The sequence below is a fragment of the Panulirus ornatus genome, chromosome 7 (genome assembly GCF_036320965.1).
Source record: "Panulirus ornatus isolate Po-2019 chromosome 7, ASM3632096v1, whole genome shotgun sequence".
Taxonomy (NCBI): Eukaryota; Metazoa; Arthropoda; class Malacostraca; order Decapoda; family Palinuridae; genus Panulirus; species Panulirus ornatus.
Window position 1 is genome coordinate 4,817,535 of NC_092230.1, and position 10,700 is coordinate 4,828,234.

Sequence of the window (10,700 nt, forward strand, 5' to 3'; positions counted from 1 at the left end):
TGGATTTGTATGTAGCATTTATGGATCTGGAGAAGGCATATGATAGAGTTGATAGAGATGCTCTGTGGAAGGTATTAAGAATATATGGTGTGGGAGGAAAGTTGTTAGAAGCAGTGAAAAGTTTTTATCGAGGATGTAAGGCATGTGTACGTGTAGGAAGAGAGGAAAGTGATTGGTTCTCAGTGAATGTAGGTTTGCGGCAGGGGTGTGTGATGTCTCCATGGTTGTTTAATTTGTTTATGGATGGGGTTGTTAGGGAGGTGAATGCAAGAGTTTTGGAAAGAGGGGCAAGGATGAAGTCTGTTGGGATGAGAGAGCTTGGGAAGTGAGTCAGTTGTTGTTCGCTGATGATACAGCGCTGGTGGCTGATTCATGTGAGAAACTGCAGAAGCTGGTGACTGAGTTTGGTAAAGTGTGTGAAAGAAGAAAGTTAAGAGTAAATGTGAATAAGAGCAAGGTTATTAGGTACAGTAGGGTTGAGGATCAAGTCAATTGGGAGGTGAGTTTGAATGGAGAAAAACTGGAGGAAGTGAAGTGTTTTAGATATCTGGGAGTGGATCTGGCAGCGGATGGAAACATGGAAGTGGAAGTGGATCATAGGGTGGGGGAGGGGGCGAAAATTCTGGGAGCCTTGAAGAATGTGTGGAAGTCTAGAACATTATCTCGGAAAGCAAAAATGGGTATGTTTGAAGGAATAGTGGTTCCAACAATGTTGTATGGTTGCGAGGCGTGGACTATGGATAGAGTTGTGCGCAGGAGGATGGATGTGCTGGAAATGAGATGTTTGAGGACAATGTGTGGTGTGAGGTGGTTTGATCGAGTAAGTAACATAAGGGTAAGAGAGATGTGTGGAAATAAAAAGAGCGTGGTTGAGAGAGCAGAAGAGGGTGTTTTGAAATGGTTTGGTCACATGGAGAGAATGAGTGAGGAAAGATTGACCAAGAGGATATATGTGTCGGAGGTGGAGGGAATGAGGAGAAGAGGGAGACCAAATTGGAGGTGGAAAGATGGAGTGAAAAAGATTTTGTGTGATCGGGGCCTGAACATGCAGGAGGGTGAAAGGAGGGCAAGGAATAGAGTGAATTGGAGCGATGTGGTATACCGGGGTTGACGTGCTGTCAGTGGATTGAATCAAGGCATGTGAAGCGTCTGGGGTAAACCATGGAAAGCTGTGTAGGTATGTATATTTGCGTGTGTGGACGTATGTATATACAAGTGTATGGGGGTGGGTTGGGCCATTTCTTTCGTCTGTTTCATTGCGCTACCTCGCATATATATATATATATATATATATATATATATATATATATATATATATATATATATATATATATATATATATATTTTACAAAGGCAAAGGGGATAAGAGTGAGTGCTCAAATTACAGAGGTATAAGTTTGTTGAGTATTCCTGGTAAATTATATGGGAGGGTATTGATTGAGAGGGTGAAGGCATGTACAGAGCATCAGATTGGGGAAGAGCAGTGTGGTTTCAGAAGTGGTAGAGGATGTGTGGATCAGGTGTTTGCTTTGAAGAATGTATGTGAGAAATACTTAGAAAAGCAAATGGATTTGTATGTAGCATTTATGGATCTGGAGAAGGCATATGATAGAGTTGATAGAGATGCTCTGTAGAAGGTACTAAGAATATATGGTGTGGAAGGCAAGTTGTTAGAAGCAGTGAAAAGTTTTTATCGAGGATGTAAGGCATGTGTACGTGTAGGAAGAGAGGAAAGTGATTGGTTCTCAGTGAATGTAGGTTTGCAGCAGGGGTGTGTGATGTCTCCATGGTTGTTTAATTTGTTTATGGATGGGTTGTTAGGGAGGTGAGTGCAAGAGTTTTGGAAAGAGGGGCAAGTATGAAGTCTGTTGTGGATGAGAGAGCTTGGGAAGTGAGTCAGTTGTTGTTCACTGATGATACAGCGCTGGTGGCTGATTCATGTGAGAAACTGCAGAAGCTGGTGACTGAGTTTGGTAAAGTGTGTGAAAGAAGAAAGTTAAGAGTAAATGTGAATAAGAGCAAGGTTATTAGGTACAGTAGGGTTGAGGGTCAAGTCAGTTGGGAGGTAAGTTTGAAAGGAGAAGAACTGGAGGAAGTAAAGTGTTTAAGATATCTGGGAGTGGATCTGGCAGCGGATGGAACCATGGAAGTGGAAGTGAATCATAGGGTGGGGGAGGGGGCGAAAATCCTGGGAGCCTTGAAGAATGTGTGGAAGTCGAGAACATTATCTCGGAAAGCAAAAATGGGTATGTCTGAAGGAATAGTGGTTCCAACAATGTTGTATGGTTGTGAGGCGTGGGCTATGGATAGAGTTGTGCGCAGGAGGGTGGACGTGCTGGAAATGAGATGTCTGAGGACAATATGTGGTGTAAGTAATGTAAGGGTACGAGAGATGTGTGGAAATAAAAAGAGCGTGGTTGAGAGAGCAGAAGAGAGTGTTTTGAAATGGTTGGGGCACATGGAGAGAATGAGTGAGGAAAGATTGACCAAGAGGATATATGTGTCGGAGGTGGAGGGAATGAGGAGAAGTTGGAGACCAAATTGGAGGTGGAAAGATGGAGTGAAAAAGATTTTGAGTGATCGGGGCCTGAACATGCAGGAGGGTGAAAGGCGGGCAAGGAATAGAGTGAATTGGATTGATGTGGTATACTGGGGTAGATGTGCTGTCAATGGATTGAATCAGGGCATGTGAAGCGTCTGGGGTAAACCATGGAAAGTTCTGTGGGGCCTGGATGTGGAAAGGGAGCTGTGGGTTCGGGCATTATTACATGACAGCTAGAGACTGAGTGTGAACGAATGGGGCCTTTGTTGTCTTTTCCTTGCACTACCTTGCACACATGAGGGGGGAGGGGGATGTTATTCAATGTGTGGCAAGGTGGCGATGGGAATGAATAAAGGCAGTGTGAATTATGTACATGTGTATATATGTATATGTCTGTGTGTGTATATATATGTGTACATTGAGATGTATGGGTATGTATATTTGCATGTGTGGACGTGTATGTATATACATGTGTATGGGGGTGGGTTGGGCCATTTCTTTCGTCTGTTTCCTTGCGCTACCTCGCAGACTTGGGATACAGCGACAAAGCAAAATAATAGGAATGTGTGGAAGTCGAGAACATTATCTCGGAAAGCAAAAATGGGTATGTTTGAAGGAATAGTGGTTCCAACAATGTTGTATGGTTGCAAGGCGTGGGCTATGGATAGAGTTGTGCGCAGGAGGATGGATGTGCTGGAAATGAGATGTTTGAGGACAATGTGTGGTGTGAGGTGGTTTGATCGAGTAAGTAATGTAAGGGTAAGAGAGATGTGTGGAAATAAAAAGAGCGTGGTTGAGAGAGCAGAAGAGGGTGTTTTGAAGTGGTTTGGGCACATGGAGAGAATGAGTGAGGAAAGATTGACCAAGAGGATATATGTGTCGGAGGTGGAGGGAACGAGGAGAAGTGGGAGACCAATTTGGAGGTGGAAGGATGGAGTGAAAAAGATTTTGAGTGATCGAGGCCTGAACATGCAGGAGGGTGAAAGGAGGGCAAGGAATAGAATGAATAGCGGTATAGCAGGGTCGACGTGCTGTCAATGGATTGAACCAGGGCATGTGAAGCGTCTGGGGTAAACCACGGAAAGTTCTGTGGGGCCTGGATGTGGAAAGAGAGCTGTGGCTTCAGTGTATTATACATGACAGCTAGAGACTAAGTGTAAACGAATGTGGCCTTTGTTGTCTTTTCCTAGCGCTACCTTGCACGCAGGGGGAGGGGGGAAGGGGGGGTGTTATTTCATGTGTGGCGGGGTAGTGAAGGTAATGAATAAAGGCAGCAAGTATGAATTATGTACGTGTATATATGTATATGTCTGTGAAGGTATATATTTGTATACGTTGAAATGTATAGGTATGTATTTGTGCGTGTGTGGATGTGTATGTATATACATGTGCATGTGCATTGGTTGGGCCATTCTTTCGACTGTTTCCTTGTGCTACTTCGCTAATGCAGGAGACAGCAACAAAGTATGATAAAGATAAATATATTTTTTTTTTTCTTTTTTTGCTTAGTCGCTGTCTCCCGCGTTTGTGAGGTAGCGCAAGGAAACAGACGAAAGAAATGGCCCAACCCACCCCCATACACATGTATATACATACGTCCACACACGCAAATATACATACCTACACAGCTTTCCATGGTTTACCCCAGACGCTTCACATGCCCTGATTCAATCCACTGACAGCACGTCAACCCCGGTATACCACATCGATCCAATTCACTCTATTCCTTGCCCTCCTTTCACCCTCCTGCATGTTCAGACCCTGATCACACAAAATCTTTTTCACTCCATCTTTCCACCTCCAATTTGGTCTCCCACTTCTCATTCCCTCCACCTCCGACACATATATCCTCTTGGTCAATCTTTCCTCACTCATTCTCTCCATGTGTCCAAACCATTTCAAAACACCCTCTTCTGCTCTCTCAACCACGCTCTTTTTATTTCCACACATCTCTCTTACCCTTATGTTACTTACTCGATCAAACCACCTCACACCACACATTGTCCTCAGACATCTCATTTCCAGCACATCCATCCTCTTGCGCACAACTCTATCCATAGCCCACGCCTCGCAATCATACAACATTGTTGGAACCACTATTCCTTCAAACATACCCATTTTTGCTTTCCGAGATAATGTTCTCGACTTCCACACATTCTTCAAGGCTCCCAGGATTTTCGCCCTCTCCCCCACCCTATGATCCGCTTCCGCTTCCATGGTTCCATCCGCTGCCAGATCCACTCCCAGATATCTAAAACACTTTACTTCCTCCAGTTTTTCTCCATTCAAACTTACCTCCCAACTGACTTGACCCTCAACCCTACTGTACCTAATTACCTTGCTCTTATTCACATTTACTCTTAACTTTCTTCTTTCACACACTTTACCAAACTCAGTCACCAGCTTCTGCAGTTTCTCACATGAATCAGCCACTAGCGCTGTATCATCAGCGAACAACAACTGACTCACTTCCCAAGCTCTGTCATTCACAACAGACTTCATTCTTGCCTATCTTTCCAAAACTCTTGCATTCACCTCCCTAACAACCCCATCCATAAACAAATTAAACAACCATGGAGACATCACACACCCCTGCCGCCAATATTCAATGAGAACCAATCACTTTCCTCTTCCTACTCGTACACATGCCTTACAGCCTCGATATCATTTTATTATTATCATTAATAGTATATATATTTCATGTAGTTAGAAAAAATGGAAGTGCAATAAAAAAATAGCCTTACTAATATAAAGATGTCATAAACCTTCCTTCCAAGTTATTACCTTACTCCCCTCATGTCTTTCAGTCCATATTGCAGTGCCATGAAAATAGGTTTTGAACAGACTAGTTTGATATTACTACAATTTTGTAAAACCGAAGCCTCATTATCTAAGGCCTGGTTAACCAGAATTTAGTTATCGAAGATCCATATTTTACATCTGCCTCACATAAAAGTTCTGATAAAGGCTTCTTGAAGTCAACCACAAAAAATTTAGTGGAACCTGGTGTTATTTATGAAATGTCAAAGTCAACACAATTGTATTACCCATTTTTCATTTTTCTATTCTATGCTATAATCATTTCAACAGGTTTAAGTAGTTTACTTAAATATTCTATAAGTGATGATATTGGTAATATTAAACTCTAAGAATAAAATCTCAAACAATGAAGTTGGATGTTCAACAGTGTGTGCAAATCTTTTATGACTAATGTTGGGAAAAAAGTTTTGCATGTGGCATCTTTCTCTAAACATAGCATGAAAGCAGGCTTGTATCAGATATATAGGCAAGATGATTCTTTAAGTAACATGAAGTACAGGAGTGATAGCATTTTCGATCTTATGTATTCCAGTGCGGAGAGTGCTGTTTGCTTTGGGTAGAAGTTAATCTTATAAGCATAATCTATCATATACTTCTATATGATATTTCCTTGATTCCTTAGAAACTTGCAACAACTCAATGCTATCACTCAATAACACTTAAATATCATTGCATTATTTCCCCCAAAAGAAGCACAAAGTTAGTGTTTAGTCTTTCAAAACAAAGCTTTCAATATCAGAGACAGGCTATTATATATCATGTATAGATGGTCTTAAATATCTTTAAAAAAAAGAGAAAAGGAATTCTACCCATTTTGATGTATGGATGAATCTATGTACAGGGGTGAAGGCTCAGTAGACTAAGTGATAGTTATCCCACAGCCATATTTGTCCAAGACTTAGCCAAAGCTTTCAGAGACATCAAGACCAAGGAGTCATAAAAGGTGGACGGAAGCGAGTGATTCGTGTGAGTTTGTTATGAAAGATAGTATGATCTCTCCTTATCTAGGTAACAGTAATTGTGAATGCATGAACTATTCAAAAAAGCAGCAGAAGTTTGAAAATTTTGGATTTAATGTTAGGTACATTCACTCCTTTGAAAATAGAGTAGTAATGGATCGCATTCAACAATAAGCTAGGCACTTCCTCTTAAGGACATAAATCAAAATAACTATGAAAAATGAAAAACAAGTAATCATCAAAATTCTAAGCTGGTAACCCCGATTATGTGCATTTTCCTCACCAAAAATAGATTTTTGTTAGAGATATGATAACTTAAAAAACTTTGGAAGTTTGCTAAATTCCTTAAAAAAATGAAGATTTTACTGACTTAACATTCCTGTTATGGATAACTTCATGATTTACAATATTGCAGAACAACTTTAATAGATATGAAACAAAATAAATGTCATAACTCCACATAAATAAATGTATAAACTGAATAAAAACTTTATTGATCATGCATAAACTGAACTAGACAAATCTTATAGAATCTGCTTAAATCAAATAAAAGCTTTTATCAATATCATACTTCAGGCGTAACATCCTCAATTCCTAAATTAGCAGACCAACATGTCAGCCTGTGCATGTTGGGTATCACCAACTATAGTATGCTTAAAACTGGTCAGTCCTGTGTTGATACCCACAGAAACAGGAAGATGGAAAGATGCTACTCAGTTGTAGAGTGAGGATGTGTAACCAGATCATAGCATTACTGGTAATACAGAGAGAGTCTGTTCTCTGCACAGGAGTAATTCAGCTAAATTTGAATGCATATACATCAGTTTCTTTGATTTCAAAGGTTTAAGTAAAAACTTTTTTTATAGTCACCCTGAGATTCACTAATTCATTTAATGAAATAACTGAAATCAAATAAAATGTGAATGTATTAATTACTTTGAACAAAAACACTTACGATAAAAGAAAATAAAAAATGACTATGGGACAAGGTATAGTTAAAAAAAATAGCAGGAGTAAGAAAAGGATATACATTTGTTCCTGTGTCTGTTACTGTATAAGCTTAAATGTTAGCAATACATTTAAGTAATTATTAAAAGAACAGCTGTAGAATTAAAGATTGTAGGAAGTCAGAGATGTTTCTTGATAAGATGATGCAGTAAAAGTGGCAAAGTTAGCAATGGAGGTATGCATCTTATGCATCACATGGAAATCTAAAATAACATCTAAAGTAGAAGGTGATTGTACTAGAGAAACAAGAATCACTGAAATTTGATTACCTGGAAAAAGATTGATTAAGTGAGCTTCTGAATTTATGTTCTTGAATCAAGACAAGAATAAAACCATAATGTCAGAGGCAGTGTTAAAAGGCATACCAGCAACTGAAGCTTTAACCATTTTACAATTACCAACAACTGAAGCTTTAACCATTTTACAATGAGTAACTGATTTTCTCTGCCTGTCTCAGTGTGACAAAAACAGTAAAATCATTTCTTTAGTTATGAAAAGGCAGATAAAAAATTTAATAAAAACATATCTTTTCTTTTGAATTAAAAACTGACCATTTCTAGTTTAGGAAAATCATTTTTGAGTGAACTGGCCAATTCTATAAACCTCAAAAAGTTCACATTTTAAAACTTTAATATTCACAAAGATTTTCACCACATGATCAACATCCACAATTTCAAAGCTACATTCTGGGATGGGGCAAAGAGTGAGGCATGTATTATTGCCAAATATTTGCACACGACATTGACATTCAATTAACTGCAGACATGATGGGGGAGGACAGAACACATTTGAGCCAATGTTGCTACACTTGCGAATTTCTGCTGATATACATACAGCATATTATCAAATGTTACCAATAAAGCACATTTATTTATTACTTTGCTTATGAAGGAATAAAAACAAAATGGCAATCCTTTGATCAATATGAAATGTAGAAAAAATATATACTAAGCCATCCATGTTAGCAACACTGTATATTCTTATCTCTGAAAGCATTGTAGTAGTAGCCCCTCCTTGGGTATGACAAGGATAAGTTTAGCAACACTGTATATTCTTATCTCTGAAAGCATTGGAGTAGTAGCCCCTCCTTGGGTATGACAAGGATAAGTTTAATTTCAAATTGTGTTTTATTATTCTGTAAGGATAAAAACATCTTTAAAAGAGGGAAAAAATCTAACTACATCTCTAATACCCGTTCCTTATGGGAACTCCTTCAAGGGGGTGGCCTCTGCAAAGGATTCTCTATATCTGTTAAACTCCAGTGTCACTTCATAGCCTTTAGTGCCTCACCCTCAACAGGCCACTGGCATAGGGCAACTTTAGTGCAGTATTTTCAGTCTCCTACCTAGTGTTCTTACCAACTACTACCTAATGCATCTACCTAAAATCCTGCTTAATGCTACAACGTACTACTTCTACCTAATGCTCCTAGACAATGCTCTTACCTACTACTTCTACTTAAAGCACCTGTCTAATGTTCATATCTACTAATTTCTATCTATCTGTTACTCCAACCATGTTTAGGGTAAGGATAAAATTTATGAATGTTAGAGGGTTGAATGAATAGGTGCAAAAAAAGAAAAACTATCAAAACCATTATCATTTTCTTATAAATTAACAGTCAAGCATACCTGGCTTAGAAAAACATACATTATTTACCAGACTGGCCAATCCTAAATAAGGGCAGTGTGGGCACGGTGGTGGGTGCCACAGACACGAGTCCCTTGAAAAGGCACCTGACCACGCACTGTAGGTACTAATGGGTTTCTGAGGCTTCCAGGCAGTTCTGATAACTCATTCTTTGTTTGGCTTGCCAATAAGGCCTATGATGCATGCAAAGTTCAATATTAAATTTGTAGGATGGCATTCACAGCACCCAGTTACATACCAGTAGCCTGATATCCATAGCACCTAAAGGGTTAAGAATGGTGAAAGTAACTATTAGCAACTAGATGTGGAAGGGTAGGTCAGGAAGAGCGGTGCAGTCACTGCTTAATGAATCATGAAGTGCTCCAAAGAGAAGTAAAAATGGAAACAAAATAATAAAAAAGTTCTCAACACCATCACTAGCTAATATCAAACAATATTCATAATAAACCTGTGGCTGATACTGACCCTACAAAGACACCAGTGACTGCTTAATTCACTGTTCAAGCCCATGATACCATTTGTGTCTTACATATTACTCTCTCACTACTTTCTGTGGCTCACACTACTCACACCACCACCAATGGCTCATACTACTCACACTTCTAACAGGTGACAGAATGCTCATATGTGGTTCACTCTCTTGCAACAATCACAGCACCACCACTTTCTCAAACAAAGTTGTCAAGTAGATTCCCTTACACAGAAACTGCAACACTTCCAGTAGCTCCTGCAGTGCTCACATTACCATCAAGTGGATCACAGTATCCATAACCTTGGATCTCACAGTGCTAAGAATACTATTAAAGGGGTTCAACTTTCTTCCTATTTTCTTTCATATTTGCCTTCCACTTCTCATTCTAGTGAAGAGCACTAGGAACAGATGAAGAAAAGGCCTCACTTGCTCACATCCATTCTCCAGCTTTCATGTGTAATGCACTGATACCACAGTTCCTTATCCACAACCAGGTCCCACAGACTTTTCCATGGTTCCCTCAGCAGTTTAACATGACCTACTTTAGTCTACTGATAGCAATTCAAAATGCATATACTACATCACTCCAGTTCACTCTATCCCATGCATGCATTTCACCCTCTGGCATGCTTGGGCCCCAATTCCTCAAAATGTTTTTCACTCCATCCTTCCATCTCCAATGGAGTCTCCCTGTTGTCTCCACTTACGAAACATATATCCTCTTTATCGACCTTTTCTCACTCATTCTTTCCTTATGTCCATACCATTGCAGCAAATCTTCTTCTGCTCTCTCAACCACACTCTTTTTATTACTGCACATCTCTCTTGCCCTTTCATTACCACTCACACCACTTATCATCCTCAAACATTTAATTTTCAACACCCACCATCTTATGTACATTTTCATCCATAGCCCATGCCTTACATCCATATATCATTGCTGGGACTACTATACTTTTAAATATTCCCATTTTCACCCTTCCCAATAGTGACTTCTCTTTCCACACATTTTTGTGATTCCAGAACCTTTGCACTCCCCACCCATCCAATGATTTATCTCTGCTTGCATGGTCTCATTCATTGCCATATCCACTCAAAGGTATCTAAAACACTTCGCTTCCTTCAATTTTTCTTCAATCAACTCACACCCCAACTTACCTGCCTCTCTGCTCTGCTAAATCTAATAACCTTGCATTTATTCACATCTAATCTCAACCTCCTTTTTTTCACACACCCATCCTAACTCAGA